Raw genomic sequence first — 27,817 nt, 5'->3', positions numbered from 1 at the left:
AGACCATAAAATTACCTATCTTTTGACCTATGGGAGTTATGGTGTTGGAGGCTGTTCCAAAAAGATATTAAGGTTTTAAAAAAATCCATTTTAAACAGTAATTTGCAAAAGCTATGAGAAAAATCAAACCAATCCTGGATGTCTATGGCACATTTTGAAGTGCTTCAAAAGACCTTTCGAATGCATCTAAGAGAGCTGGAATTGAAGAAGTTTTACGAAAATGCGAGCAATTTTGAGATTTTTTATGTTTTTTCGACCTCAAACTTCAAAGCCCGTTTTACCCCACTTCCCTTTGTCGTAGAGGGCTCATATTTGGCATGAGTTCATCTCATGTACCGTCAGTGGGGGTGACATTGGGTCTGGAGGGTGAGATTGGGTCAAAGTGATTTTTGACGGATTTTACCATTTCTCAGGTTCTTCTCAATAAAAATGAATTCTGTTGAAAGGGTTGTGTAGGGGACATCTTAAGATAACTTCGCTGAAAAAATCTCGTTCCTAGAACAAATCCTGTTATTTGGGCAGCTGTCTAAAGTTGGGGTACGTTTTTGGCCAAAAATGACCTCTCGAAAAATTATTTTTCTTTTCTAATATTTTTGTTAGAATTGCTCGAAAACTACCCAAATGTTTGAAAATCTCCACTTCAAACACTGTAGCTGGTCAATACGATTCCCTCGAACAAGAAACACTGTTGGATGACTTGTTTTTACCATATCGTTGTATTTGAGCATCATTTTAGTTTCATTTGACCCAAGAAGGGTGAGATTGGGTCAATTTTCAATTAATAGGCATTTAAGGTAGTGTTCATCAAAATCCACCATATTTTGGGAAAATGTTAGTAAACTATCTAAGAACAAATCTACGTTGAAAGATTTTCGATGTTATTTAAATTGTTTTTGTTATTAAGAAAATACGAGAGGTGTATCGTTTTTGACCCATAGTCACCTCCACTGACGGTATAGACAAACAAACGCTGAAAGTTTCATTCAAATCGGAGCACCTCGATAGGACCTCTAGAACAAACCGAGCAATATTTACAAATACTGCCTCTTAAGTTTTACATAAAAATTGAGGTATTTTTTTTTTGTGTAAAATTTCGATTTTTTCCAAAAGTCACTAATTTTCAAAAAATCATAACTCGGCGGCAGATTTTTTGACCATAGTTTTCTATAGCTCAAAAGTTGCGGGTTTTCATATAAAAAAATATCGAAAATCAAAAATACTTATTTTGGGAAATTGAGTTTTTGTGAAAAAAATGTTAATGTTAAAAATCGGCAATTTTTTTTTCTCAATAGTCCTCAACAACACCTACAACTTTGTCGAAGACACCAAATTGATCAGAAATTTCACTCGAAAGTTACGGCTGTTTAAATATTTACGTACCAAAATTGTATGGAGACTTGTATGGGCGAACCAACGACACAAAATAGCTTCTTTGGTCATAGGAAAGGCCCTCACAAAGTTTGAGCCAAATTTAAAAATGGTCGAAATCGGCCGATTTTGTAGAGAATTGCTCAGGTAATAAAATGAACAAATTCCATAGAGAGCATTTAGAGCTAAAATCTCTTTACTGATTTCCTTGCTTGAAAAATAAATAAAGGGTGTTTGCTATTTAATTTCAATTTCCTATTTTATTTAAAAGAAGGCATTCAAAATGTAAAAAATCATAGCGAGCATTTAGAGCTTGAAACTTTCTAATGGTTGTCTTGTTTGAATAATAAAGAAAAAATATGGATTTTCTCTGTTGATTTAAATAAAATTTCCTGAAAAAAAATCGTGATAAGCTTAAAAAGCTATGAATACAAAGCGACGAGTTGTTCCTTTCCTAAAAAGCTGTTAACTGATTTTCTTTTTATAAAATTAAAATAATTGTAAGAAGCGTTTGTTTTTATTTTTAAAACATGCATATTTGAAGTTGTTATTTTCTTAATTTGTTACTGACACTGTGAGTGTGTGCAACCAACCAAACGGGACCACGCGGCCACTTCTTACAAATTGAGTTGTTTCCATGTATTTTTAGATCTACATTCTATACATGCAAATAACTCGCATAGGCATTTGGAAAGTGTTAGCTCTGTCGAGTTTCGGTGACCCATTTCTACGCTGTCTAGCCGAGCGCGAGGTTCTTCAGCTTTTATCGACAAGCCCCGCCCTGAAGAACGTTTGCATAAATAGGATTATTTATTTAGAACTTCCGAACCCCTGTCAAATGGACAAAGACCCAGCGCGTATTTAGTTTGATAGTAACAATATTCCTAATTCCAGTCATTGCTCACCAAGCCGTGTATATTTTTTTATCTGAAATTTCATTCAACCATCCAGAAGAGAAAATTTAACATAAAAAAGTTACTTTAAACCACTTCAGTGATTGGTGCCTACCTCCTAAAATCAACTGAAAATGCTTTCTGATTGCATTCAATTGCGCCTGAATACATGCAAACAAAATGCTATAAAAGCGTTACTTACATTTCTGCCATAAAAGCCATAAGAAAGCTTGGGCTAAAGAGGCTCATTCTATAAAGCTTAGTGCTGCCTCAGCCGGATCTTTTGCAAATTTCACCCTTTTTGTATCCGTCAATAACTTTTGATAGCGTTGTCAGATCTTGAATGTTTTGGGTTCGATACCCCATAACCCCCTCCCCCCCCCTTACCTACGTACGCGACTGCCGGTGGGTTAACAAGGCCACCGAGAGCCATCGATTCATTAAGTTTTTTTTGTGAAAATTTAAATTTTCAGCAATATTTTTAACCGCCTGATTTGTTGGGGAAATTTAAAAGGAAAATTGCATTGACCATGTACGGGATTATTTTTCTATTCTATTTAATGATATCGATTTTGCTACTTGACTTCGGCAAAGTTAATCAGACAATCACTACCCAAGTAACATTTTTTTCTAGGAGTTCTACAAGAGCTCTTCAAGATAGCTACAGCATAGCAGTTTGGACCGCGGTAGGATAAAACTCTCTTCAAGTACTCTTCCAAACCCCTGGGGATGTTTTGGAGAGAATTGTATCTTACAGCGGTCCAAACTGCTATGCTGTAGCTATCTTGAAGAGCTCTTGTAGAACTCCTGGAAAAAATGTTACTTGGGTATGGTATTGAAATATCTCATGATTGCTGTAAAAGGATAGTTCTTGATTCATGTTTCATGTTTCAGATCCTAACCGATGAGCATCATCAGTCACCTACATACTTCCTCCATTGGAGGCTGTTGACTTTTCTGTATATTTTCATAAATCCGAATCACGATCTGGAAGCATACTGGATCGATCGCTTCAATGTCAATGGCGAAACCCTTTTTAGTAACCGTATAAGGTAATTTCAAGATTTCACGATTATTTATATACCTCTACTATATTGAGAGCCTGTGGTACGTAGAGCAACCGGCTCATAAGCACTGGAGATCGACCGACAATGCGTCAACACAACAACGAGGAAGGGGTAAATTGCTCACGATCGCGTCACGTCGTCGTCGCGGAGTCGCCATCGGACGAAACTTACTCGCTTCCTTACTATACATCAGATCAGGGTAAACGAACGGGGCCCATATTGTAGCCTTATACCTGTGGTGTGGAGCCTAGTTAGTGGTCGTTTAATGTGATGGAACCAGAAACTTATAGGTACTTTTAAGTGGACACTACACCCAGGACTAAGTTAGACGAACGGTGAAATTTTTGTTTGAATAACAAAAACCAACCATGCGAAAACAGTCCAAGTGGTTTATCGATGGTGCCAAATTGTAATCTTTATACCTTAGGATGAGTTTTGAGTGCACCAACGGTTTCGACTGTTTATCGTCTTCTTCGGCACTGTTTGCATGAATCATGCTGCCAGAACGTGGACAAAAAATGAAGCATTCCACGATTCCGCGATTAATAGCGTATTTATCTTGACTTCTATTACGTTTCATATTTGGTATTGACACGGTCAAATTAGTATTGGGTAATTCTCCGCCAACTCACACAGTAACTTTTGTGCAAATTATTGAAAAATACCTCTTTTCGCATGTTCAAAATTGAAGGGGTCGTACCGCCCCTCCGTCCCGAGGTATCAAAAAACGAACCTCGGATTCGTGATCAGGGACAAAAGTTACCCCTAAGGACAAAGTTTCACGCAAATCGAAGAGGGGTTGGGGCAGCTTTTCCCGATTTCGTGTGAGTTGGTAGATAATTACCCTATTAAGTTTGTCCGGAGTTTGTTAAATGTTCTGCCAAGATAAGACAGCTGATCACCCTTAATTATGAGAAAATAACAGGTCTCGGATTACGGTACTTTTTGATCAATTTGTGTTTAAGGTTGAATCAATAGAAAATTTGAACGAAAATATGAACACTATTCGTTGCGTAGTGATACCTTTGTAGCCTTTATGGAATATAATTTTTAAGTGTTAATTTTACGTAATTAAAAAATTAAACTACTTTTGTATGAATCAATATATTCAAAAGCATAAAATTATCTCTTACGTTTCAAGAAATTATCAGAAAAATTAAAAGTACTCTAGAATTAAAATAATAACGCAAACATTAAAAGTGAGAGTGCATAAAAATGGAGTTTAAAATTCCGAGGTGCTATGGTAAACTGCACAGGAATTGGATTCATAGTTTGAATCCATTTTTCGGAAATTCTTAAACTACCACCGCACCAGCCAGAAGAGGGATAAGCGGGATAAGCCGCTGAATCATCTGGGAACGTTCTTTCACTGCGTGGCATGAATGAATCTGAGAGAATTCAACTTTGGTGCACAAATTTATGCTGGCGCTAGTGCATTGGTACATACCGCATAAATAAACCAGAAAAAAAACATGAACCCTCGATGCATATCTAGAAATCTTGCTTGTCGATGTGTGAACTGTTTCATTTTTCCATATTGCTAAATGTTTCTAATACCGGTGAGCACATGGTAAACTCTGATCTTGCTCTCCCTCTCACAATTTGGAGAGAGCTCATTCCCATGATTGTGGCTTTACCAGTGTTGTTCAAGCCAAAATGATAATGGTTTAGTTCTATAGCAGAAAATGTGAACAAACTAAAAGGGAAAAAGGTAATGATAGGAGTTGATAGAATGAACCAAGTCTGCCTGTGTGGATCAATCGAACCCGTGGATTTTTGACAGTTCGGATTATTTCAAGAAAATCCACCGCGGTTAACCAAATCAAATCCAGAGTTTTTTTTTTGAATAGGTCCAATAAACTATTGTGTTTCATATGTTTATTAGGGTGGGTACGTTTTTCAAAAAGTTCTCCGATCAAGTTTTAGTATGGTTCCCCTTGTAGGGCATGCCCATAGGGACTTTCATGCCAAATATTAGCTCATTTGGTTGTAAACTGGCTGCACGCATCAGGGTTAAAGTTTACACGGGAATTACTATGTAGCTACCTGACATATGGCGTCGCGGTGTGCATCAAGCTTTCATAGCATGCTAAGGAAAATTTGATGATTTTTCAGGGAAAACCGTTGATTCCGGAGACATCGGATTGTTTGCCGATGCGCCAGCTCTAGGTACAATGAATCCGTGTGCTCTCTTCGGGAAAGTGTACTCCAGAGCATTCCCCTCAGGCCTGACCATACCAGAAGTTGGCGCGTGATTTTCTCAGACCTGTAGGAGCGTTTGAACAAAAAGTCCAAATTTCCCATAGTAATTCCCATGTAAACTTTAACCATGATGCGCGCAGCCAGTTTACAACCAAATGAGCTGATATTTGGCATGAAAGTCCCAATGGGCATGCCCTACAAGGAGAACCATACTAAAACTTGATCGGATAACTTTTGAAAAACGTACCCACCCTAATGTTTATAGGACCTATTAAAAAAATACTCTGAAATTAACAATGCAACTCATAACTTTTGATAGCGTTGTGAGATCTTCAATGTTTTGGGTTCGTTGGAAAGGATTTTTGATTACCAATCCAACGATGGGTCGTATGGTAGATCCGGACAACTTTTTCATCCAAATTTTTGAGATCCGGCCTCAAAAAAGTGTATAAATAACACTTAAGTGACCATAACTTTTGATATGGTTGTCAGATCTTCAACGTTTTGGACGCGTTGGAAAGGTCTTCCAAATACCCCTTCCAAACTGTATAACATCCCGAGCAGGGGTAAATAACACGGGAATACCAAATTTTGGTATTACTTGGGCTAATAACAGCGACCAAAATGTGCCCTTGGTTGCCCAGTAATAGATGGTAAAATACCATGAAATCATACCAAAATCTTGTATGTGTAAGGGCACAACAATACCAAACCATGTTATTCCAAGGGTAAAATAATACCTCAAAATAAAACCATTTCAATACCAAGTTGAGGTCTTCTGGATTTTTGAACATTGCTTGAATACCAAAACTTGGTATTGCCATGGTTTTATTTTTAGGTATTCCCGCGCCCTTGGAAAATCATATTTTGGTATTTCTGTGGTCTTTCACATACATGATTTTGGTATGATTTCATGGTATTTTACCATCTATTACTGGGCAACCAAGAGCACATTATGGTCGCTGGTATTTGAACAACAATTTGGTATTTTCATACCATTATTAGTGCAGCAGTTGCAGTTAGTGAAAAAACGGAAATTATTCATATGCAACAGCCAAATCTACTCACCTGATGATTCCATGTTGTTATTAGTGATATTCTTCACCACACCGAATGCATTTGTCATTGATGAACGGCCTGTGCTTGAAGTTCTTGAAGTTTCTGAAAAATAACAAGATTGAAAAATAAGTATTATTAAAATGAAACTGAATTGAAATTCACCAAAATTCATTAATCTGTCGATTGACTCGTTTTTCAAAGTATTTGGTTATCCCGACTTAGAGATATTTCAACGTTTTTGAAAAAAATATTAGTGGGTATATCACACTAATTTTTAAAATCATCTTTAACATTTTTGGGTTTCAAGTCATTTTAGCGCGAAATTAATTAACTCGTAATTTTTTTTAACAAATTTCCCACAGTTTCAGAGAAAATTGATGAAACCTTTCAATATTCAAATAATACCAAAATGTGCCATCCTGACTTAGAAAATTTTCCACAATTTCAAGTCAATTCTATAGGGGGTATATCAAAAATGTTTAAAATCAAGGTTGAAATTTCCGGTTTTGAATGAAAGCATTCGCTTTGAGACATCATTTTAGCGCAAAATTAATTATTTTGTCAAAATTGGTCAAAATTGTCCCATAGTTTCAGAAGAATATGATAAAACACTTTAATACCAAAATAATACCAAAATGTGCCATCCTGACTTAGAAAATTTTCCACAATTTCAAGTCATTTCTGTAGGAGGTATATCAAAAATGTTTAAAATCAAGTTTGAAATTTCCGGTTTTGAATGAAAGCATTCGCTTTGAGACATCATTTTAGCGCAAAATTAATTATTTTGTCAAAATTGGTCAAAATTTTCCCATAGTTGCAGAGGAATTTGATAAAATACTGTAATACCAAAAGAATACCAAAATGTGGTGTTCGATCATTGACAAATTCTGCAATTTTGCAATATCAAAACAATACCTTAAATTGGTATGATACCACATTTTGCTCTTGCATAATCCTTAAGACAAATTTTAAAGGGTCCAGGAATACCAAAATTTGGTATTGATACCAGAGAAAGGTATTATTACGCATTTCCCTTGTTATTTACCCATGCTCGGGATATGACGGGTTTCCTTACAAAAACCACCCTTTTTACAATCTTTCTGTCTTTAGTCAAAATCGTTTTTTAAGCATAACTTTTAAAGTACTTAACAAAACATCATTATTTATAGATAGTGACTTAGGGGGGGACCCCAATACAGACCAAATGAGACCAAAACGGCCAAAATCGGTCCAGCCAGTGCCGAGCCAGATCAACATCCAACCACCCGCACAGACATTTACTCAGAATTTGATTCTGAGTCGTTATGTATACACGAGGGTGGGTCTAGGAGGTCAAAGGAGGAAGTTCATTTTCTGATTGATTGTATAGTAGGCCGTCCCAAAAAAAAAGAAAAGTTGTCAAATCTTTGGTGCTCACCCCTACAATGATAGATTAGGATGTCAGGAACAATGTTTTCATACAACAAAAAAATCCCAAAAATGGTTTACAACTCGCGCGCGGAGCTTGAATGAAAAAAGTGCATTTTTCGAGTATTTTCCAGAAATGCGCGTATCAATCATACTAAAGTCATTCAAATTTGGTCACCTTGTGCTTCTTCGATAGTTTAATGTCTCCTGAACAAATTCCTGTACAGACATGGTCAATAAAAGCTTGTGTTTGAGCATGGCAGGGCGTTTTAGGGAGAAAAATTTGTAATTCTAAGCTAAAAATTTTCAAAAATCGCTTCCCAAAACGAGCCAAAAAATTTGCAGCCAAATCTAATGCATTCAGCTTATAGGAAATTTTACGGAGATCATTTAGCTATTTTTGACATTCAATTTATGTCCACGCAAAGCCGAGATATTGGCATTTTAGCACGGGATTGAAACTCGTCTGAAAAACCTGTATCATTTTCTCAATCAAAACAGTGGCGCCGCGTGGTGGTAGCTGCGCTGTTTATTACACTGTGAAATTATCCATGGCTAATCCAAGGAACCAAAAGGTGACAACAGAAATGTCCACACAAAAGGGGTGTTGCAAAAAACTTATTATTTAAAAAAAAATCCTAACAAATCAGCAACGAATTACAAGTTTGATAGTCGAACTACACTTGAAAGTTGGTTTTGTTGTTTGTTTTTGCAAAACCGCATATTTTTTACAAAAGTGCCAAAAATATTCGTAATTTTCTTTTGCCTCTTGGTGGCGCTTTGTGTTAGTATGTGTGTCGTTGAAATTTGAGGTCGTGCACGCAGAACACAGAACAGTGAGAACTAGCGAAAATGCCTCACTTTCTTCTGATACAAGTTGCCATATTGAAATTGCTTGAAGATTCATACCCGTGATTTTAGTGAACAAAAAGTGACGAATTTTCAAAATTCTTAGTATATGAGCGTTTTTAGCATAAAACGTGGGTTACTATGATTACAAACGAGAAGGCATATATTTTAGATATTTTTATTTTGCTCGCTCAAAAACGATATTTGTTAGTAAAATTTCATGAAAAAATATGAGATTTTCTAACAATGTGACGTAAACGACAAATAATCATAAATCAAAAGTAATTTTATTAAAGTTCATATCTCCGAATGAAACAAATTCATCTATAAAACAAATATTTTTTTCAAAAATAGTTACCCATAAGAGCTTTATTTGATAATATCGAGAAGATCACAGAGCAGTACTTATAAATATGTCGTTGACGTCACATTGTGAGAAAATCTCATGTTTTTTCATGAAATGTGATTAACAAATATCGTTTTTGAGCGAGCAAAATAAAGATATCCAAAATATATGCCTCGTTTGTAATCATAGTAGCTCATGTTTTATGCTAAAAACGCTCATATACTAAAAATTTTGAAAATTCGTCACTTTTTGTTCACTAAAATGCCAATATCTCGGCTTTGCGTGGACATAAATTGAATGTCAAAAATAGCAAAATGATCTCCGAAAAATTTCCTATAAGCTGAATGCATTAGATTTGGCTGCAAAATTTTTTGGCTCGTTTTGGGAAGCAATTTTTGAAAATTTTTAGCTAAGAATTACAAATTTTTCTCCCTAAAACGCCCTGCCATGCTCAAACACAAGCTTTTATGGACCATGTCTGTACAGGAATTTGTTCAAGGGACATTAAACTATCACTTGAAGCACAAGGCGACCAAATTTGAATGACTTTAGTATGATTGTTCCGCGCATTTCTGAAAAATACTCGAAAATGTACTTTTGCCTTCCTCACTGAGGTAAGGCTATAATCCTGCTCTAAAAATGAACTTTGTATAAAAACGTCGTAGACCCACCTTCATGTATACATATCGACTCAGAATTGAAAACTGAACAAATGTCTGTGTGTATGTGTGTGTGTATGTATGTATGTGACCAACAAACTAGCTCATGTTTCTCGGCACTGGCTGAACCGATTTGACCCGAACCTGTTTCATTCGACTTCGTTTAGGGTCCCATAGATCGAGTTTTATACAGATTGAAGTTTTGATAAGTAGTTCAAAAGTTATGTATAAAAATGTGTTTTCACATATATCCGGATCTCACTTAAACGTATGTAAACTATGTTCGGGTCCCATCGTTGGTTAGGTCATCAAAAGACCTTTCCAACGAGCCTAAAACATTGAAGATCTGACAACCCTGTCTCGAGATATGCCCACTTAAGTGATATTGATGTACTTTTTGGAAGCCGGATCTCACTTAAATGTATGTAAACTATGTCCGGATCGACCATCCAACCCATCGTTGGCTAGGTAATCAAAAGACCTTTCCAACAAGTCCAAAACATTGAAGATCTGGCAACCCTGTCTCGAGATATACTCACTTAAGTGATATTGATGCACTTTTTTGAAGCCGGATCTCACTTAAATGTATGTAAACTAGGTCCGGATCCACCATCTGACCCATCGTTGGTTAAGTTATCAAAAGATCTTTCCAACGAGTCCAAGACACTGAAGATCTGGCAACCCTGTCTCGAGATATGCTCACTTAAGTGATATTGATGCACTTTTTTGAAGCCGGATCTCACTTAAATGTATGTAAACTAGGTCCGGATTAACCATCTGACCCATCGTTGGTTAGGTTATCAAAAGACCTTTCCAACGAGTCTAAAACATTGAAAATCTGGCAACCCTGTCTCGAGGTATGGTCACTTAAGTGATATTTATGTACTTTTTTATTCCGGATCTAAACAATAGATTAAATTTTTGTACAATTCCATCATATCAGTCATTGTTGGCAATAAGTGAGGAAGGCTCCAACCACATATGTGGATTAAGTTAGTTTTTTCATTCAAGCTCCGCGCGCGAGTTGTAAACCATTTTTGGGAATTTTTTGTTGTATGAAAACATTGTTCCTGACATCCTAATCTATCATTCTAGGGGTGAGCACCAAAGATTTGACAACTTTTCATTTTTTTGAGACGCCCTATTGTATAGCCTTTCCTCATTGAGGGGAGGAAGGCAAAACATTGCCACTAAAACCAATTTTGCAGTATGAATAAAAATTTGCTAAATTAACTAAGAAACTTTTTTTAACAGAAGACCACTGAAGAGTGAAGGCTTACACTGTACACACAGTGAGAGACGAGGACTAGAAGAGCGGGAGAAACAGCTCAGCATGTGGCTGGACGAGAATCGAGAAACATATATTTCGTTGGAGCTGCTGAAGTTCAGTTTTTGTACTTACTTTGTCGACGTCGGGTGCATTTTCTCGCGTTTGCGCGATTCTCGTTACAACTTTGGCTGATGTGTGTTGTTCTGTTGGGTGACTAAGATAGTTGTTCTGTTCTTATGCGGTTTTAGAGTATCTTGTGTTGTGTTTTAAATAGTGTTTAGTTGAAAAACAAAACTGGATAAAATGAAACTAAAGCTTTCTGCTTCAAATAATAGCTGACCTTGAGGTGCCGATTAGTGCTGATTTTGTGTGGTGTCTGGTGGATATTATTCCCTCGTGTAAAGATATTTCTTTTGGCCATTTGACAGGCGCATAACTGCAGGCTCTCTTTGCTGTGTGATCTTCAATGTTCAATGATGGTGTGATGTGCTATAGGTCGAAATTGGTCTCTACTATAATTATATGTGCGGTTCCATAATTTCAAATCATACCCAATTCTCTCGATTCGCTTTACATCACCGCCGCAGAACAACGATTCATTGCCTCTTGGACACAGAGGCGAAGCATCGTCATCATCATCATCTTTGGGGAAGCAAAACCAGTTTGGCAGCGTGTTTTTCATACTAAACAGATCGAGGAGAGCGAAATACCGCCGTGTTCTTATCAACACTTTTGTGTTGAAGGATATTCAATAGTGCTGAGCCAGCTATCGCTACAGTGTGAGTCAATGTGCTCTCTGGTGTAAAACGAGCAAAGGGCAATTTGTAGCGAAATTGTGTGTGTGTTTTTGTTGTATGTTCACAGCTGATAAGGGCTGACTGACCAAACGAAATCGAGTTTGGAATCGCGACACAGTGTACACACATCACGTCATAACGTTCTGGGAATTTTATCGATAACATCGCATGTAAGTAGAGCTATATGTTTTTTTTTTATTGAATGGTATGAAATGTCCAAACACATCGATATGGAGACTGCCAGCCAAAAGAGAGAAAGGTTGAATTATTCTCTGGGCATGAGTCATTAAAGACCCCCCAGGACTTTTGTGGTCTCTTTTGCAAGTTTCTGCTCGAAACTAGAAGTCCGGAGGCTTGAATGGGGAGGGCACGCAAACCTCTGTCTACTTCAAGGAGCCTTCCACCCCAGGGTTCGAACTGACGACCTTTGGATTGCGAGTCCAACCGCCGCCAGCGATGCCACCGGAGCAGGCTTGGTTTGGTGTGTTGTTTGTCTTAATACGACTCCCACACCTGAAATGACTTAACGGCCTAACAACAACTGAGGCCGGGACCGACGTTTTACTTCCCCATCCGATGGAAGGTTGGAGCAGATGGGAATTGAGCGGGATGCAATATTGTATGCAACAGCATGCAGTCGACATAAGCAGTCTTGTCGACAGATTCCCAAAAAAGTGTCCACGTGGTTTATGGATGGTCCCATTGAAGTTTTTCAGAAACACGTGGTTCTATTCCTCAATTTCCATTTCATTTCAATTTTGACCTCTTGGGCCACCCTTGGTTTTGGGCTTTGGAGTGGATTTAGACCAATAGTAATGCAAGGGTCTTATGAAGGACGTCAAGTAACATCACCATACCGAAAACGACGTTTGAATTAAATGTATTTTTTGAATTATGACCACAAATGTAAATTTATTGACAAAACCACGCAAATGTTGTTTATTTCGAGGTTTTTAAATAAGCTATCTGAAAAGTTGGATAGTTTGAAAAAGTTTGTACAATGCTTATAATGTTACTAGATGTTTCTACTAAGGTAAGCAAACAACAACGGAACCTTCAAATCATTTAGAGGCTTGGTGGTGGAAGTGTTAATTTAAAATCCACTTGGGGGCAGAATGGCTTACCCTTTTTCTGCTTTATAAAACAATCAAAAGTTACGAAATTTGAGCTAAATGGATTATTTCACTCCTGGTAGCTTCACTAATCACATTTAATGCAACATTTGCAACAAATGATGTCTTGGTACCATCCATAAAGCACGTGGACACTTTTTTGGGAATCTGTTACCCATCCCCCTCTCGTGAACAGTTGTCCATACAAAAAAGAAATTCTTTTTTGTATGGACTGTGGACAATTGATATTCCTTTGAGGCCCTAAACAACTCCCTAAAGTTTGAAAATGATTGGTTCAGTCCTCACTTTCCGCAAAGCGATTAAATTTTCCATATAATTTTGTATGGGAAAAATAGTTTTTTGAATTTTGATTTTTTTAAAATCCACGTTTCATGCTATATTAAAACCAGATTTATATTCGGTTGCTCGGGAATGTGCTCTACAACTTTCCCGAAGAGAGTATGGTACTAAATTGCTCCTATAAAAAGATATTTTTATTTTCGCATCGGCAGCCAAATCTAAACACTATTTTAGTGAAATTCAAGTTTCAGAAGATGGATAGGAACATCCTCTACCACCTGGTGCTAATAACTCGTTTTTGCCAAAACTGGATATTAGCCGTTTTTTCAATGGGGGGCAGAGAAAAGCCAAAAGGGGGTGGTTAGACGCGAACAAGTAAAATCAGTAAGGTGAGGAAGGCTATTCCGGGGTATCAAAGTCACCCCGGAATTCAAAATAAACTTTATTGCAAAAACGTTTTTTCTCACAAAAAGTGCACCTTGGTGGCCTAACCCAGTGCATGTTTTAAAAGTAATTATGTTTAGAAAAACCTTATTCCAAAAATAAATTGAAATCCTATCAATGTCACCCCGGTTTACGGTTTTTGGAATTTGGGCCCAGTACGCCCCCCCGGAACAACAAAAATCTGATTAGGCCGTTGCAAATATTTTTCAAAGTTTATATTTTAAAACTAAAAGAAGGCAAAATCTCTCAAAAGATGTGCAGTTTGTGTTTTTTTCATTATTTTGCAATCATTGTTTTTTTATGGATTTTTTCCTTCTTTAATATTCAACCTTATGAATATGAATTGTTATGAAAATTTTCCTTCTTTTTTTTAAATTTAACTTTTAAATGTTTGACAATCGCATTATTTTTTTATGTTTTTCACCTACCTCTATTCAAAGAATCAATTTAAATAGCAATATTTTTTCTGAGCAATTGTCCCTTCTTCAAGATTAGTTTTAAATAAATACAAGAAGGGAAAATTGCATAAACAACATTATTGCAAAAAATAAAGCAACAGACAAAAAATGTGCAAAAATGATAGAAATGCTTAAAGAGAACAGCTATAAGAGAATTTCCCTTCTTCAAGTTGAATATAAAAAAAGATGGGAAAATTGCATAAAAAAACCTAATTGCAAAATATTTAAAGAAAAGCAAAATCGACATCCCATCACCCAAAATACAGGGTCGAGCTAGGGGTCGAGAGTATAGTTCCATCAAAATTTATAGAGAGCTCAATGCTCGATAGAATAATGGTACCAACTCACACCTGCAAAACAATTATTTTAATTAATTAATTAAAACAGTAAATCTTCAACAAGAGTCATAAATCGACGTCTGACTACTTTTGTGTCACCAAGCTGTTGTGGTCAAGGCAGTTTAGTCATTGAGTTATTCTGTTAAAGGTCCCTGGTTCAGTTCCCGTAGACAACACTCATTGTTTTGAAGGATGAACTTTTTTCTTGAAATGGCCTCGAGGGCATTATTCTCTCGGTCATCTAGAACTGTGTTATCTGCGTCTGTAAATCTTACCGCTACTCTCGAGTCGGACGAGTGCTGCCCAGTTCTGGGTGTTCTTTAAATTGAATTCGAAAAAAGAAGGGAAGAATGTGAATTTATCTAGAGATTTTTCCTTCTTCAAGTTGAATTATGATCACAAGAAGGGAAAATTGCATTATAACAGCTCAATTGTCGAAGATTGCAAGAGGTTTTTTATCTTTAAGTTTAATTTCATATAAAAGAAGGGAAAATTTTATTAAAAAAATATTATTGCTAATTATATTGAAAGGGGAAAATGTTAAGCTAACAAGAGATATTCCCTTCTTTTAACTAAATTTTCAATAAAAATATCAAAATTTCATTAAACAAATGTATTGAGAATTATTCAAAAAGGAAACAATTTACTATTAGGGAAAATATGAGATACCTCATTTTTCGAAAATAATAATAATAATCTATTAAAGTTATATAAAAAGGTAAATAAACAACATATTTTCATTCGTAAAAATGAGAAATAATAAAATAAAGCAAAAAAATCTAGCAATAATTATGCTAAACGTCCTTGATGGTTTTTGAACGAGTTATGCCAAACGTCCATTATGCCAAATGTCCATTATGCCAAACGTCCTTGATGTCTTGGACCAATTATGCCAAACGTCCTTGAGTAATCAGGGGGCAATAAAATATTTTTTCGAAAAACTTCAAAATTTTAATGAAAATTAAAGTTAAATCAACTTAAAACCAGTTAAAATGCATTTTCCCGCGTTTATTATCATATTTAGCGTGAAATAGCAATGTACAGTCCCACGAAAAAAAATTATTTTGCGAAAAAATCCGTCAAACCTCGATATTTGCAAAACTAATGATTGAAAAGCAACTGTACGCCTGTAGAGTGCATAAGAAAACTCTTATTTCATCCAAATGTTGAAACCTAGGCTTGTTGTTCCAATTTTTGTATTTTTTTAATTTTTGGCCCTCCTTTGGTCAGAGCCGAGGGACATATTTTCAAAAAATATTTGCAACGGCCTTATGTTATTTGAAAAGAATATAGTTAAGCAATAACCTATTTAAAATACTCCCAGGCTGTATAAATTTGCGAATTTCTCCGCTTACGTAAAAAATCATGATGACTAGACATTAGCTTACGGAAAAAATCACTTCCTTGCTGCATTGCTGTATACTCCATTGCAGTGCAGTACTATTTTGCGGCATTATTTGCGGAAACACACGACGATCCAATATGTGTGTCGTGTCTGTAGTAGTTTTTAATGCTGTTTTCTTATGTTCGAGAACGAACCGAATGTATAATGTATATAAATGTTGGACTGGCTCAACAACAGTCCTTCCCCATAAAAGTGAGTGATGATGATTAGTTTGGGTGTATTTATTTCACAAATATTGTCCAACTAGAGAGTCGGGTTAGAGAGACGCAACTCTGCGTCCGTCGTCTAGACAGGAAGAGCCGTCCACGAAAATCGATATCAAAAGTTTCGCTCTACCACCGAATAAGAATCGAGCCGATGCCGATGAGAGGAGAACAAAAACACGATGGTGTACATACGTTGAACTTGTTTGATTCCGTTTGTTCAACCCATGGAGCCATGCTTGTCTTAATGTTTATCCCTTTGTGGCCCACCCTGGTTTATGGAAATTATTTCAAATCTAGAGTTTTTTCAATAGGTTCAATAGTTTATAGGTCCTTTAAAAAAAACTCTGGAAATCGTCAAACCAGTTTACAAATGTTCCAAAACAAATGTTTTGTTAAGAAATCATAAATATCTGTGATTCTTTTTTTAAGTAATTCATAAATCATTGAAATTTCTTTAAAAATGTAAGCATATTCAAATCATGTTGATATTTTTAAACATGAAAAAAAATCAAAATACATTAAATTAATGTACATATTGCAACATTTCGAACGATCCGGCGAGCACCAACAGAACGAATTCAATTCGCTCTGAAGGCTTTCTAGAGGCGTTGAATCTGAGCAACATCAGCAGCAGCATGCAATCCTCCGACAGTCCAGTATACATCATATGTATTTACACTGGCCTGCAGAATGGAGTCACACACAAACTTGTACTATCGAAATCCACGATGTCACAGTGCAGTGACTTTTTATGTGTTGGTTTCGTTTTATGTCAACCCGCGAGACATCAGCTGCTAGTGGTGTATAGAGGCAATCATGAAATTGAATTAGTATTCCGGATGTTTGACTCAACAACCCTTCTGTTTGAAAAGTCGAAGTCACGTTGTACTTTATTCCTGTTTCGTGAGCCTCCTCCAAGGCCTCCTCTGACAGTGGTGCACTGCTTTTTTAAGTTTTCGTTCAAATCATGGTCATTCACTTCTAAATGTTTTTAATAATTGCTCAAAATGTACTATCGTTATAACCTTCTTCTTCTGTTCTTCTACCTGGAAAGCAGCATGCTAAATCCATGTTTCAAAATTCAACAAAGATCGCCCAAGTCAAGCAGTGAGAAACAGCACTATTGCAGAAAACCACAAATTGTGACCTCTGGGAACTAGTTCAAACAATTTATTAGACACTAGCCTTTGCTACCTTTCTGAAACATTACGGTTGATCTTAATCATGCTGGAGATGTTTTCTAATGGTGGGAAATTTTATGACAAAACGCTGCCGGCTGCACCACAGGCCTTAGGCAAGACGTTCTTCTTATCATGTAGCATAAATTATATTTATACTCTGCTTTGACTGCATGCTCTCATTCATTGGAACAATGGCGTGTGATGAATACAAAAAGTGGTCTGCGAAACATTTCTTTTTGCGAAGAATGTTGCTTCAAATTATAAATTATTAATCATTCAACTCGGTGATTTGACTGAAACTGTAAATGCAATTGATATTTGCATGGAGTTGCGTTATGTTTTCTTGAACTTGAAATTTCACCGTTTAACCAAATATAAACTTAAGTAAATCGATAAATATCTTCAACTGGATTGAACCAAAATCTGCATAAAAATACATTCATAGCTGTTCCTATTCACCTCAGATTACGGTAGCTGATTAATTCTAAATTTATTCAAAAATAATTCCAAACGGTGATATAAGCTTCAAATAAATAACTCTTGAAAGAACCCCAGAAATGCTGTTTCCCATCATGACCATAGCTGTGTGAGTGCCCAGTCCATTTTTCTGATATTTTATCGTTCCTTGTGTCGTGGCAATAGTTTAGCCTACGCGCAAGTCGTGATTCTTGCTGAATACTTATACAGAATCCATTTAAATATACGTCAAGTTCTATAACGCTGACGTAAAACTAAAGCTTTTGTTTGCTAAGCTAAGCTTAAATACCAGGCAGGAGGATCGACTTTTTAAAATTTGTTTAACAAATTAAATAATATGAGTTTGAGATTTTTTGGGAAAATTGGAAACTGCAGAACACAGATCACAGTATTATACTTATTAAATTATTTTACTGTCTTGATTCAGAAGGCAATAGTCGATTGATAGCTTCATTGAATCATATTAGAATAATTTTTTTAAATGCATAACTGAAAAATGAAAGATGAAAAATGATTTTAAGTCTAACTATTTACACATCAGTTACTTCGTGGTGATGCAACGGTGTAAAAATTAGCGAAATATCGACCCACGGTGTATTTTTTCGAGACCTCAAATATAAAAAAACGGTATGACTGGTATTTGGCACCGTGAAAGAAGGGCTCTTTCCCGACATTTTGCGGGGTATACCGAAATATTTCGTCGGGGGTCTAGAACAACTTTTTTTTTGAAGGTGTTTTTTCGATTTTATGGGATATTTGTTCAAATAAATCACAGAAAATCGTTGCATTCATGTTGATATCACTCAAATTTCTTATGAATATGCCTTGGGGACTCTAACCAACTATATTTGACCAATATTTGACCTCCAATAAACAAAAATTCCAACCAAAATTATCAGATTTCTATCTTTTTTTGAAATTACCCCAAAATTCACGCTGGAAACTCCGATAAAACCGAAAGTAAATCTTTTCTTAGTACAATTTGTCATGAAATTACAGCAACACATTGCCCGGATACAAATTTTAGCATTAAACAATGCAAAACATAGATTATTTATTTAATAAGCTGTTTATTACCCAAAAGGTTCCAAAAACTATTTTTTCAATCCTCTGCCACATTACACCATTACATTTTAAAACTTTTTAGAATCAATCACATTGTAGAAAACAGTTTTCTGAACAAGTTCCATAAAAAAGTATCAGTTTTGGTTCAAAATAAGCAGAGATATGCTCAATTTCCTGAAATAAACAGTGCCTTTCTCCAAAATTTCTTAATTTAATTACCGTAAACTGGGGTGACTTTGATAGCCCGGGGTGACTTTGATAGGTTTTTCGAATGCCTGTCAAATTAATATCTAAACATTTTTGAGAATTTTGAGTATGCAAACGTTAAGGGATAGCTTATTATCGAACATATATGCAAAAATATGACTGTTACATTGGATGTATCAAAATTAGTGGCCAAATCAAATTTCTATCAATGTCACCCCGGGCTATCAAAGTCACCCCAGTTTACGGTACCTTTCACATGATGGGCACTGCCTACTGAGTTTTGTACTGAATGCTATAGAAATATTTTCATGAATTTCGTCAAAACTTGTTAATAACAAGTTGTTATAATTTTTATGTTTCAATAAAATATTATCATCATTAAAAATATCTTAATAGGCAGTGCCCATCATGTGAAAGGTAATTAAATTAAGAAATTTTGGAGAAAGGCACTGTTTATTTCAGGAAATTGAGCATATCTCTGCTTATATTGAACCAAAATTGATGATTGATTGATTGATTTTAAAATGTATTAAAATGTAATAGTGTGATGTGGCAGAGGATTGAAACAATAATTTTTGGAACCTATTGGGTAATAAACAGCCTAATTAATAAATAATCTATGTTTTGCATTGTTTAATGCTAAAATTTGCATCCGGGTAGTGTGCTGCTGTTATTTCATGACAAAATGTACAAATAAAAGATTTACTTTCGGTCTTATCGGGGTTTTCAGCTTGGATTTTGGGGTAATTTCAAAGAAAGCTAGAAATCTGGTAAGTTTGGTTCGATTTTTTTTTATTGGAGGTCAAATATTGGTCAAATATAGTTGGTTAGAGTCCCCAAGGCATATTCATAAAAAAATTTGAGTGATATCAACATGAATGCATCGATTTTCTGTGATTTTTTTGAACAAATATCCCATAAAATCGAAAAATAATCTTCAAAAAAAAAGTTGTTCTAGACCCCCCGACGAAATATTTCGGCATAGTAATGTCTTTCACGGTGCCAAATACCAGATATACCGAATTTTTTTTATCATTAGTTTGTTCTAAAAAATACACCGTGACCCTTTTCGGTGTTTGTAAAGATATACAATTTACATTTCAGGTCTGGTAAAAAGTTCAGATCCAAACTAGATTGTCCACCCTACATGCAAAAAAAAATTGTGCAAGCAGTTGGCCACAATGGTAATAAATGTAAAAAATCCACGTTATGGATGGTCCCTTAAATATAACAAGACTTACAAACTCGATTTTACACATTCAAAAATGCTTCAGATTATCAAAAATAACACACGAAGTCACTCCGAATTTGGCAAATCGGAGAACCTCTGCAAGAATCATGTCGATTCACGAGAGGGATCCAGAATTAGCCTGAACCACTTCATAAAAAATCTGTCGGGAACCAGTTTGCCCAGCCATTCGACGGTGCTAACGGTGGGTTGTTGTTATGTTCGATATGAAGCAGCATTCTTTGGGTTCAGGTTCAAGAATCACAATGTAAATAAATATATCATTGAGGAAGTTTTGACAATTTTACTTAAAGTGTATTTTAATAAAAAAAAAAAACGTTACTAAAAATCTAAATAACTAAATTATCATTTTAAAAAACATTCTGTGCTGTCTGAATTGGATTTATAAAAGAGTCGCTGTAATAAATCTGAAGTATGAGATCTAAGTTCTTTCAACAAATTTGGAAATCCTGAAATCTCATCGAAAAACTGGTTCCGCTTGTTCGATTCTATGTAGCACAAGCGCTGACAAACTTTCATGTGATCGAAGGCAGAACAACAAGCTATAAAAGAACGCCCACTTTCGCTTGCATAGTAGGTAAATCTGGGTAATTGACAGCTGTTGCGTTACAATCTTCGATATTTGTAGGTGACCGGCAAGCAAATACAGGTTCTTAAGAATGTGAAGAAAGAAAAAAAGCCATCAACGTAGGTATATCGGATTCAGACTCTTGATCAGTTATACCTGGTCGAATAAGGATGCTAAAAATTGAAGTGACAGCATCACAACTGATTTCTTTTAATTAGAATTTGCATGGGTGGAAGGTCTGAATAAGGACTCTCTTGATCTACAGGATAGTGGTCAGCTAGCTTGTTGTGAGCAAAATTTGGGAATCCCATAATTGTGCAATGCACGAAATAAAATCTATCGAATAAGACGAAACATGTGGTTTACACGGAGAGACCGGCCAGGGCAAATCTAAGAAAATCTTGGTTAATCTAAGAAAAAGTATGGGTTGATTTTTTACACAGCTTTTTTTCAACAATCGATAGTTGATTTTGTTAACCCGAAATTGTTGACTAAAAACTAGTTGGAATTGCCAGTTTTGCTGGTTTAATTACAAAAAAAAAAAAACTAGCGGTCGACTGCTACAATATTTTTTTTTGAGAAAATTAGGGGAAAGTGGGGCAAGTGTAACAAGCTAAGGAAATGCTCGTTATAACCCATCAAAAAGTTAAAAAATCTGTCGGATTTTATTATAATCATCTTATTCTAGGTCTTGACTAAGACTTTGTCAGAGCAAGTTTTAAAAAAAATCCTGTTTTTTATGTAAAAAATTGATTTTAAACATTTTGATTTTCCGTACGTTCTACTCAACTAGTGGGGCAAGACGAACAACCCGTTGGGGCAAGAGGAACAATGCATGAAAAAACATGTTAAATAGCTAACAATTGAACTGTTATCACTTAGATACATCAGATTAGAATGTATTTGAAAGGTTTCTTCCATTTTTAGACTAAATAATAATGTTTTACTAAAAATTTTATCGTTTTCACGAAAAAAAATATTATTAAGATGATAAATAGTTAATTTTCATAATATCACTATGTTTTGTATGGACAATTTTTTTAAACAATTGTTTATCAGTTTTTAAGTACCTTCATGTATTTATTTCCCAATAAAATATGTTGTTGCAGCAATTCGTAATTTTCAAAATCCATATGGTACACTTGCCCCACCTGAACAAGATTTTTTAAAAGCTCTCAACAAAAATAACCAAAAGTTAAATCATACTCTCTAATAGGTGCAACTCATTCGTTGGAACACTACTGATCTAGGAAAAATAGCATTTTGATAAAATGAGTCTTAAAACGAACCCCAAGCCTTATTTTGTACTTTCCAAATATTATAAGAAAACAAAGGTTTTGAAAAAACTTCATTAAATCTTATGCCCCGTGGCGTTTACGTCGTTTTGGCGGTTATGTGGTAGTAGAATCAGCTAATTGCAATGCTAGCAACAATTCCTCATACTGGAAATAATCAAAATTGTAAAAATTACGGCCGTACGAGCGATTGTTCCTCTTGCCCCATATGGTCGTCTTGCCCCACCTTCCCCTAACTTGTTTTTTGTTTTCAACTGAAACATTGTGGAATTTTCTGGCTAGACCATATTTTTCAACTTTTTTTAACGTTGTATCAACCGAAATATTTTTGCATGCAGGAAATAATTAGTGGTTAGTTGCAAAACATTGTTTATTTGAACATAATTTATGTAAGTGTTGATATTTATTTTGTTTAATAATCTAACGTTACAGGCTGGGCCGAATTTCTAGCTAAATGTTCAACTAATGTCTTTCTTGAATACACAATGATTTTCGTACATGTAGTCAATAATTAGTTTCAGTAAGCAATATTTTTATTTGTCTTGCAACTTGCATTTTTGTAATTCTGTTTTATTAGCATTGATTCAGACCAAAATTATGACTGTTTGTATAATTTTTTGCATGAGGTAATTAAATTACTGTTGAGATGCAAATGAACATAACTTGTTTTAAACCATTGTTATAAAACTTGATAAGTTTGATTAATATTTTCAAAGATTACCATGCATAAATCCAAGAAATAATAATAAATAATTTTCGCATTCCTCTTAAAACAGAAACCGAGCAAAATTTTCACCATCTTCTAAGTTTTTGTTTTTATTCAGCAATTCCATTTGAAAAGAGCCTAAACCGAAAAAAAAGTTCTCCAATCGGGCTCAAAATTTTTCTGGGGGTTCCTTGGCCAAAACAATTAGACCCGTATTTTTTTGTTTGGCCATTAGGGTGACCTACATCGTGCTAGGGTGGTTCGAAAAATGGCAATTTTCGTCATTTTCGCAAAACCACTTTTTCGAAAAATCATATCTCCGCGCCATTTCATCCGATTTTAGCTGTCTTAGACGCAAAAGAAAGGTGATGAGTTTGGCTATTTGAGAAAAATAGTAAGAAGTACCAAAAATCTAGCTTAACTATTGAAAAAGTCGTATGAAAACTTAAAATGGCGTTTTGACCGTGTCTGGACCAAAGAGCCTATGTCTGAAAATATTTTTATCGGATTCCTCGAAAAATTTCACATATCATATAAAAAATTGGCGATGTCGAACCGTACGTTTCCAATCGGCAAAAAATCAACTTTTTTCACTAAAACTGCGATAACTTAAAAAAAATCAGCGATGACCTATACATGTCTGGGTACCAAAAGTTGCGTCTTTCAATTACGAACATTTTGATACCCAGACATGTATAGGCCATCGCTGAAATTTTTAAGGTATCGCAGTTTTAGTGAAAAAAGTTGATTTTTTGCCGATTTCGTCATTTTCCTGTTTTTGCGCGTGGCGCGTCGAAAAACTCAGTTTTTATTTTCAAAAAATCATATCTTGGAAACGTACGGTTCGACATCGCCAATTTTTTTTCGGTTTAGACTCTTTTCAAATGGAATTGCTGTATTATAAAAAATTTAATTAAAAGTTGAATTCACTTACCATCGTCCGATTAATCATCATCTACAACAATCTCAGGTTTAGTTATTTTCTGGTAGTTGGGCACATAATTTTCACCAAATTAAACATTTTTGTTGCAAATAGACTTATGAAATTTATTAATGAATTAATACGAAATTCATATTTACGGCTATAAACTGAAAACCCGATTTAATCCCACCTGGGGTGAGATAGAGCCTTTCTGACTAAAGAATATATTGTGGATTTAGCTCGTAGCTGGATTTTCTGGCATCTTCTCACGGTCATTGGAAACGGTCGTGGATAGACCTAGGGGTTCCCAGATGGAGTGAAAAAATTCAATTTATAGAAAAATTATGGATTGAAATTTTGCTTTTTTATCACTTCTCCGACATCAGGAATAATTGTTTGAACATGCTTGTTCTCCTTAGTACCTAAACTCTCAATCACGAGCTTGGGAGTTTAGGTGTTAATATGAACGAATCGGTTAAAATCCATCGCATTACAATTATCTTGCCATAATGAAATCTTACTAAAATAAAAATCTAGCATTTTGCCTTCCTCACTGAGGTAAGGCTATAATCCTGCTCTAAAAATGAACTTTTTATTAAAAGCTCAAAGACCCACCTTCATGTATACATATCGACTCAGAATCGAAAACTGAACAAATGTCTGTGTGTGTGTATGTGTGTGTGTATGTGTGTGTATGTATGTATGTGACTAAAATTCTCACTGAGTTTTCTCAGCACTGGCTGAACCGATTTTGATCAAACCAGTTGCAATCGACTTGGTTTAGGGTCCTATACATCGCTATTGAATTGTTTGAAGTTTCGATAAGTAGTTCAAAAGTTATGTATAAAAATGTGTTTTCACATATATCCGGATCTTATTTTAATGCATGTAAACGATGTCCGGATCCATCATCCGACCCATCGTTGGTTAGGTAATTGAAAGACCTTTCCAACGAGTCCACAGCATTGAAGATCTGGCAACCCTGTCTCGAGTTATGACCACTTAAGTGATATTTATGTGCTTATTTGAAGCCGGATCTCACTCAAATGTATGTAAACGATGTCCGGATCCATCTTCCAACCCATCGTTGGTTAGGTAATTGAAAGACCTTTCCAAAGAGTCCACAACATTGAAGATCTGGCAACCCTGTCTCGAGTTATGACCACTTAAGTGATATTTATGTACTTTTTTGAAGCCGGATCTCACTTAAATGTATGTAAACGATGTCCGGATCCATCATCCAACCCATCGTTGGTTAGGTAATTGAAAGACCTTTCCAAAGAGTCCACAACATTGAAGATCTGGCAACCCTGTCTCGAGTTATGACCACTTAAGTGATATTTATGTACTTTTTTGAAGCCGGATCTCACTTAAATGTATGTAAACGATGTCCGGATCCATCATCCAACCCATCGTTGGTTAGTTAATTGAAAGACCTTTCCAACGAGTCCACAAGATTGAAGATCTGGCAACCCTGTCTCGAGTTATGACCACTTAAGAGATATTTATGTACTTTTTTGAAGCCGGATCTCACTTATATGTATGTACACGATGTCTGGATCCAACATCCAACCCATTGTTGGTTAGGTAATTGAAAGTCCTTTCCAACGAGTCCACAACATTGAAGATCTGGCAACCCTGTCTCGAGTTATGACCACTTATGTGATATTTATGTACTTTTTTGAAGCCGGATCTCACTTAAATGTATGTAAACGATGTCCGGATCCATCATCCAACCCATCGTTGGTTAGTTAATTGAAAGACCTTTCCAACGAGTCCACAACATTGAAGATCTGGCAACCCTGTCTCGAGTTATGACCACTTAAGAGATATTTATGTACTTTTTTGAAGCCGGATCTCACTTAATTGTATGTAAACGATGTTCGGATCCATCGTCTGTCCCATCGTTGATTAGGTTTTTAGAAGACCTTTCAAACGAGTCCACAACATTGAATATCTGGCAACCCTGTCTCGAGTTAAGACCACTTATGTGATATTTATGTACTTTTTTTAAGCCGGATCTCACTTAAATGTATGTAAACTATGTCTGGATCCATCATCCGACCTATCGTTGGTTAGGTAATTGAAAGACCTTTCCAAAGAGTCCACAACATTGAAGATCTGACAACCCTGTCTCGAGTTATGACCACTTAAGTGATATTTATGTACTTTTTTGAAGCCGGATCTCACTTAAATGTATGTAAACGATGTCCGGATCCATCATCCGACCCATCGTTGGTCAGGTAATTGAAAGAACTTTCCAACGAGTCCACAACATTGAAGATCTGGCAACCCTGTCTCGAGTTATGACCACCTAAGAGATATTTATGTACTTTTTTGAAGCCGGATCTCACTTAAATGTATGTAAACGATGTTCGGATCCATCGTCTGTCCCATCGTTGATTAGGTTTTTAGAAGACCTTTCAAACGAGTCCACAACATTGAATATCTGGCAACCCTGTCTCGAGTTAAGACCACTTATGTGATATTTATGTACTTTTTTTAAGCCGGATCTCACTTAAATGTATGTAAACTATGTCTGGATCCATCATCCGACCTATCGTTGGTTAGGTAATTGAAAGACCTTTCCAAAGAGTCCACAACATTGAAGATCTGACAACCCTGTCTCGAGTTATGACCACTTAAGTGATATTTATGTACTTTTTTGAAGCCGGATCTCACTTAAATGTATGTAAACGATGTCCGGATCCATCATCCGACCCATCGTTGGTCAGGTAATTGAAAGAACTTTCCAACGAGTCCACAACATTGAAGATCTGGCAACCCTGTCTCGAGTTATGACCACCTAAGAGATATTTATGTACTTTTTTGAAGCCGGATCTCACTTAAATGTATGTACACGATGTCTGGATCCAACATCCAACCCATCGTTGGTTAGGTAATTGAAAGTCCTTTCCAAAAAGTCCACAACATTGAAGATCTGGCAACCCTTTCTCGAGTTATGACCACTTAAGTGACATTTATGTACTTTTTTGAAGCCGGATCTCATTTAAATGTATGTAAACGATGTTCGGATCCATCGTCTGACCCATCGTTGATTAGGTTATTAGAAGACCTTTCAAACGTCTCCTTTCAAACGTCTGTCTGCCTGTGTGGATCAATCGGACCGCGCACTGGACTCACAATCCAGAGGTCGCTGGTTCGAATCCCGAGGCGGACGCAAAAAATTCTAAGTGTAAAATATAGGTATTCGGTGCCCTCTCCCCGTGCCATACCTTCACACTTAGGAGACCCGGGAGGCGGAGTCTTGTCGCAAAAAGAACGATACACACCTGTGGATCCGTTGACGAAACCGCAAGGTTTAAGAGGGCCACATTATAAGGTGTTACGTCGATTCCGTTTTTTCATTCCGTTTCAAACGAGTCCACAACTTTGAATATCTGGCAACCCTGTCTCGAGTTAAGACCACTTATGTGATATTTATGTACTTTTTTGAAGCCGGATCTCACTTAAATGTATGTAAACGATGTCTGGATCCAACATCCGACCCATCGTTGGTTAGATTATCAAAAGACCTTTCCAACGAGTCTTAAACATTGAAGATCTGGCAACCCTGTCTCGAGTTATGACCACTTAAGTGATATTTATTTACATTTTTGAAGCCGGATCTCACTTAAATGTATGTAAACTATGTCTGGATCCATCATCCGACCCATCGTTGGTTAGGTAATTGAAAGGCCTTTCCAATGAGTCTAAAACATTGAAGATCTGGCAACCCTGTCTCGAGTTATGACCGCATAAGTTATACATTGTGTTCTTTTTTCTGGATCTAAAAAAAAAATGATGAAACCACTCATATACCCATTTTTGGTAAAAAGTGAGGAAGGCATCAACCACATAGGTGGATTAAGTTAGTTTTTTAAACAACATTGAAAATTGTATCAAGTTAAATTAATGTACCATCAGTTTGTGTCACTGTGGGTCAAAAAATGATAGATTTCTCATA

General features: G+C 35.9%; 1 protein-coding gene across 10 annotated transcripts in view; it reads left to right on the top strand.

The window, feature by feature from the left end:
• Window positions 1–11,190: 11,190 nt before the first annotated feature.
• The window catches only part of LOC119768736 (GAS2-like protein pickled eggs), a 79,980-nt gene continuing 63,353 nt past the window's right edge, over window positions 11,191–27,817 (top strand). The window contains exons 1-2 of one of the 10 annotated variants that reach the window (XM_038259621.1): window positions 11,191–11,330; window positions 11,812–12,087. The gene's annotated coding sequence lies outside the window, so the exon portion shown is untranslated. Of the gene's footprint in view, window positions 12,088–27,817 lie in introns of all 10 variants that reach the window. The other 9 variants (XM_038259619.1, XM_038259622.1, XM_038259620.1 and 6 more) reach the window with 9 other exon arrangements.

This window comes from Culex quinquefasciatus, chromosome 3 (assembly GCF_015732765.1).
Source record: "Culex quinquefasciatus strain JHB chromosome 3, VPISU_Cqui_1.0_pri_paternal, whole genome shotgun sequence".
Lineage (NCBI taxonomy): Eukaryota > Metazoa > Arthropoda > Insecta > Diptera > Culicidae > Culex > Culex quinquefasciatus.
This window is presented reverse-complemented; position numbering and strand designations above follow the sequence as displayed.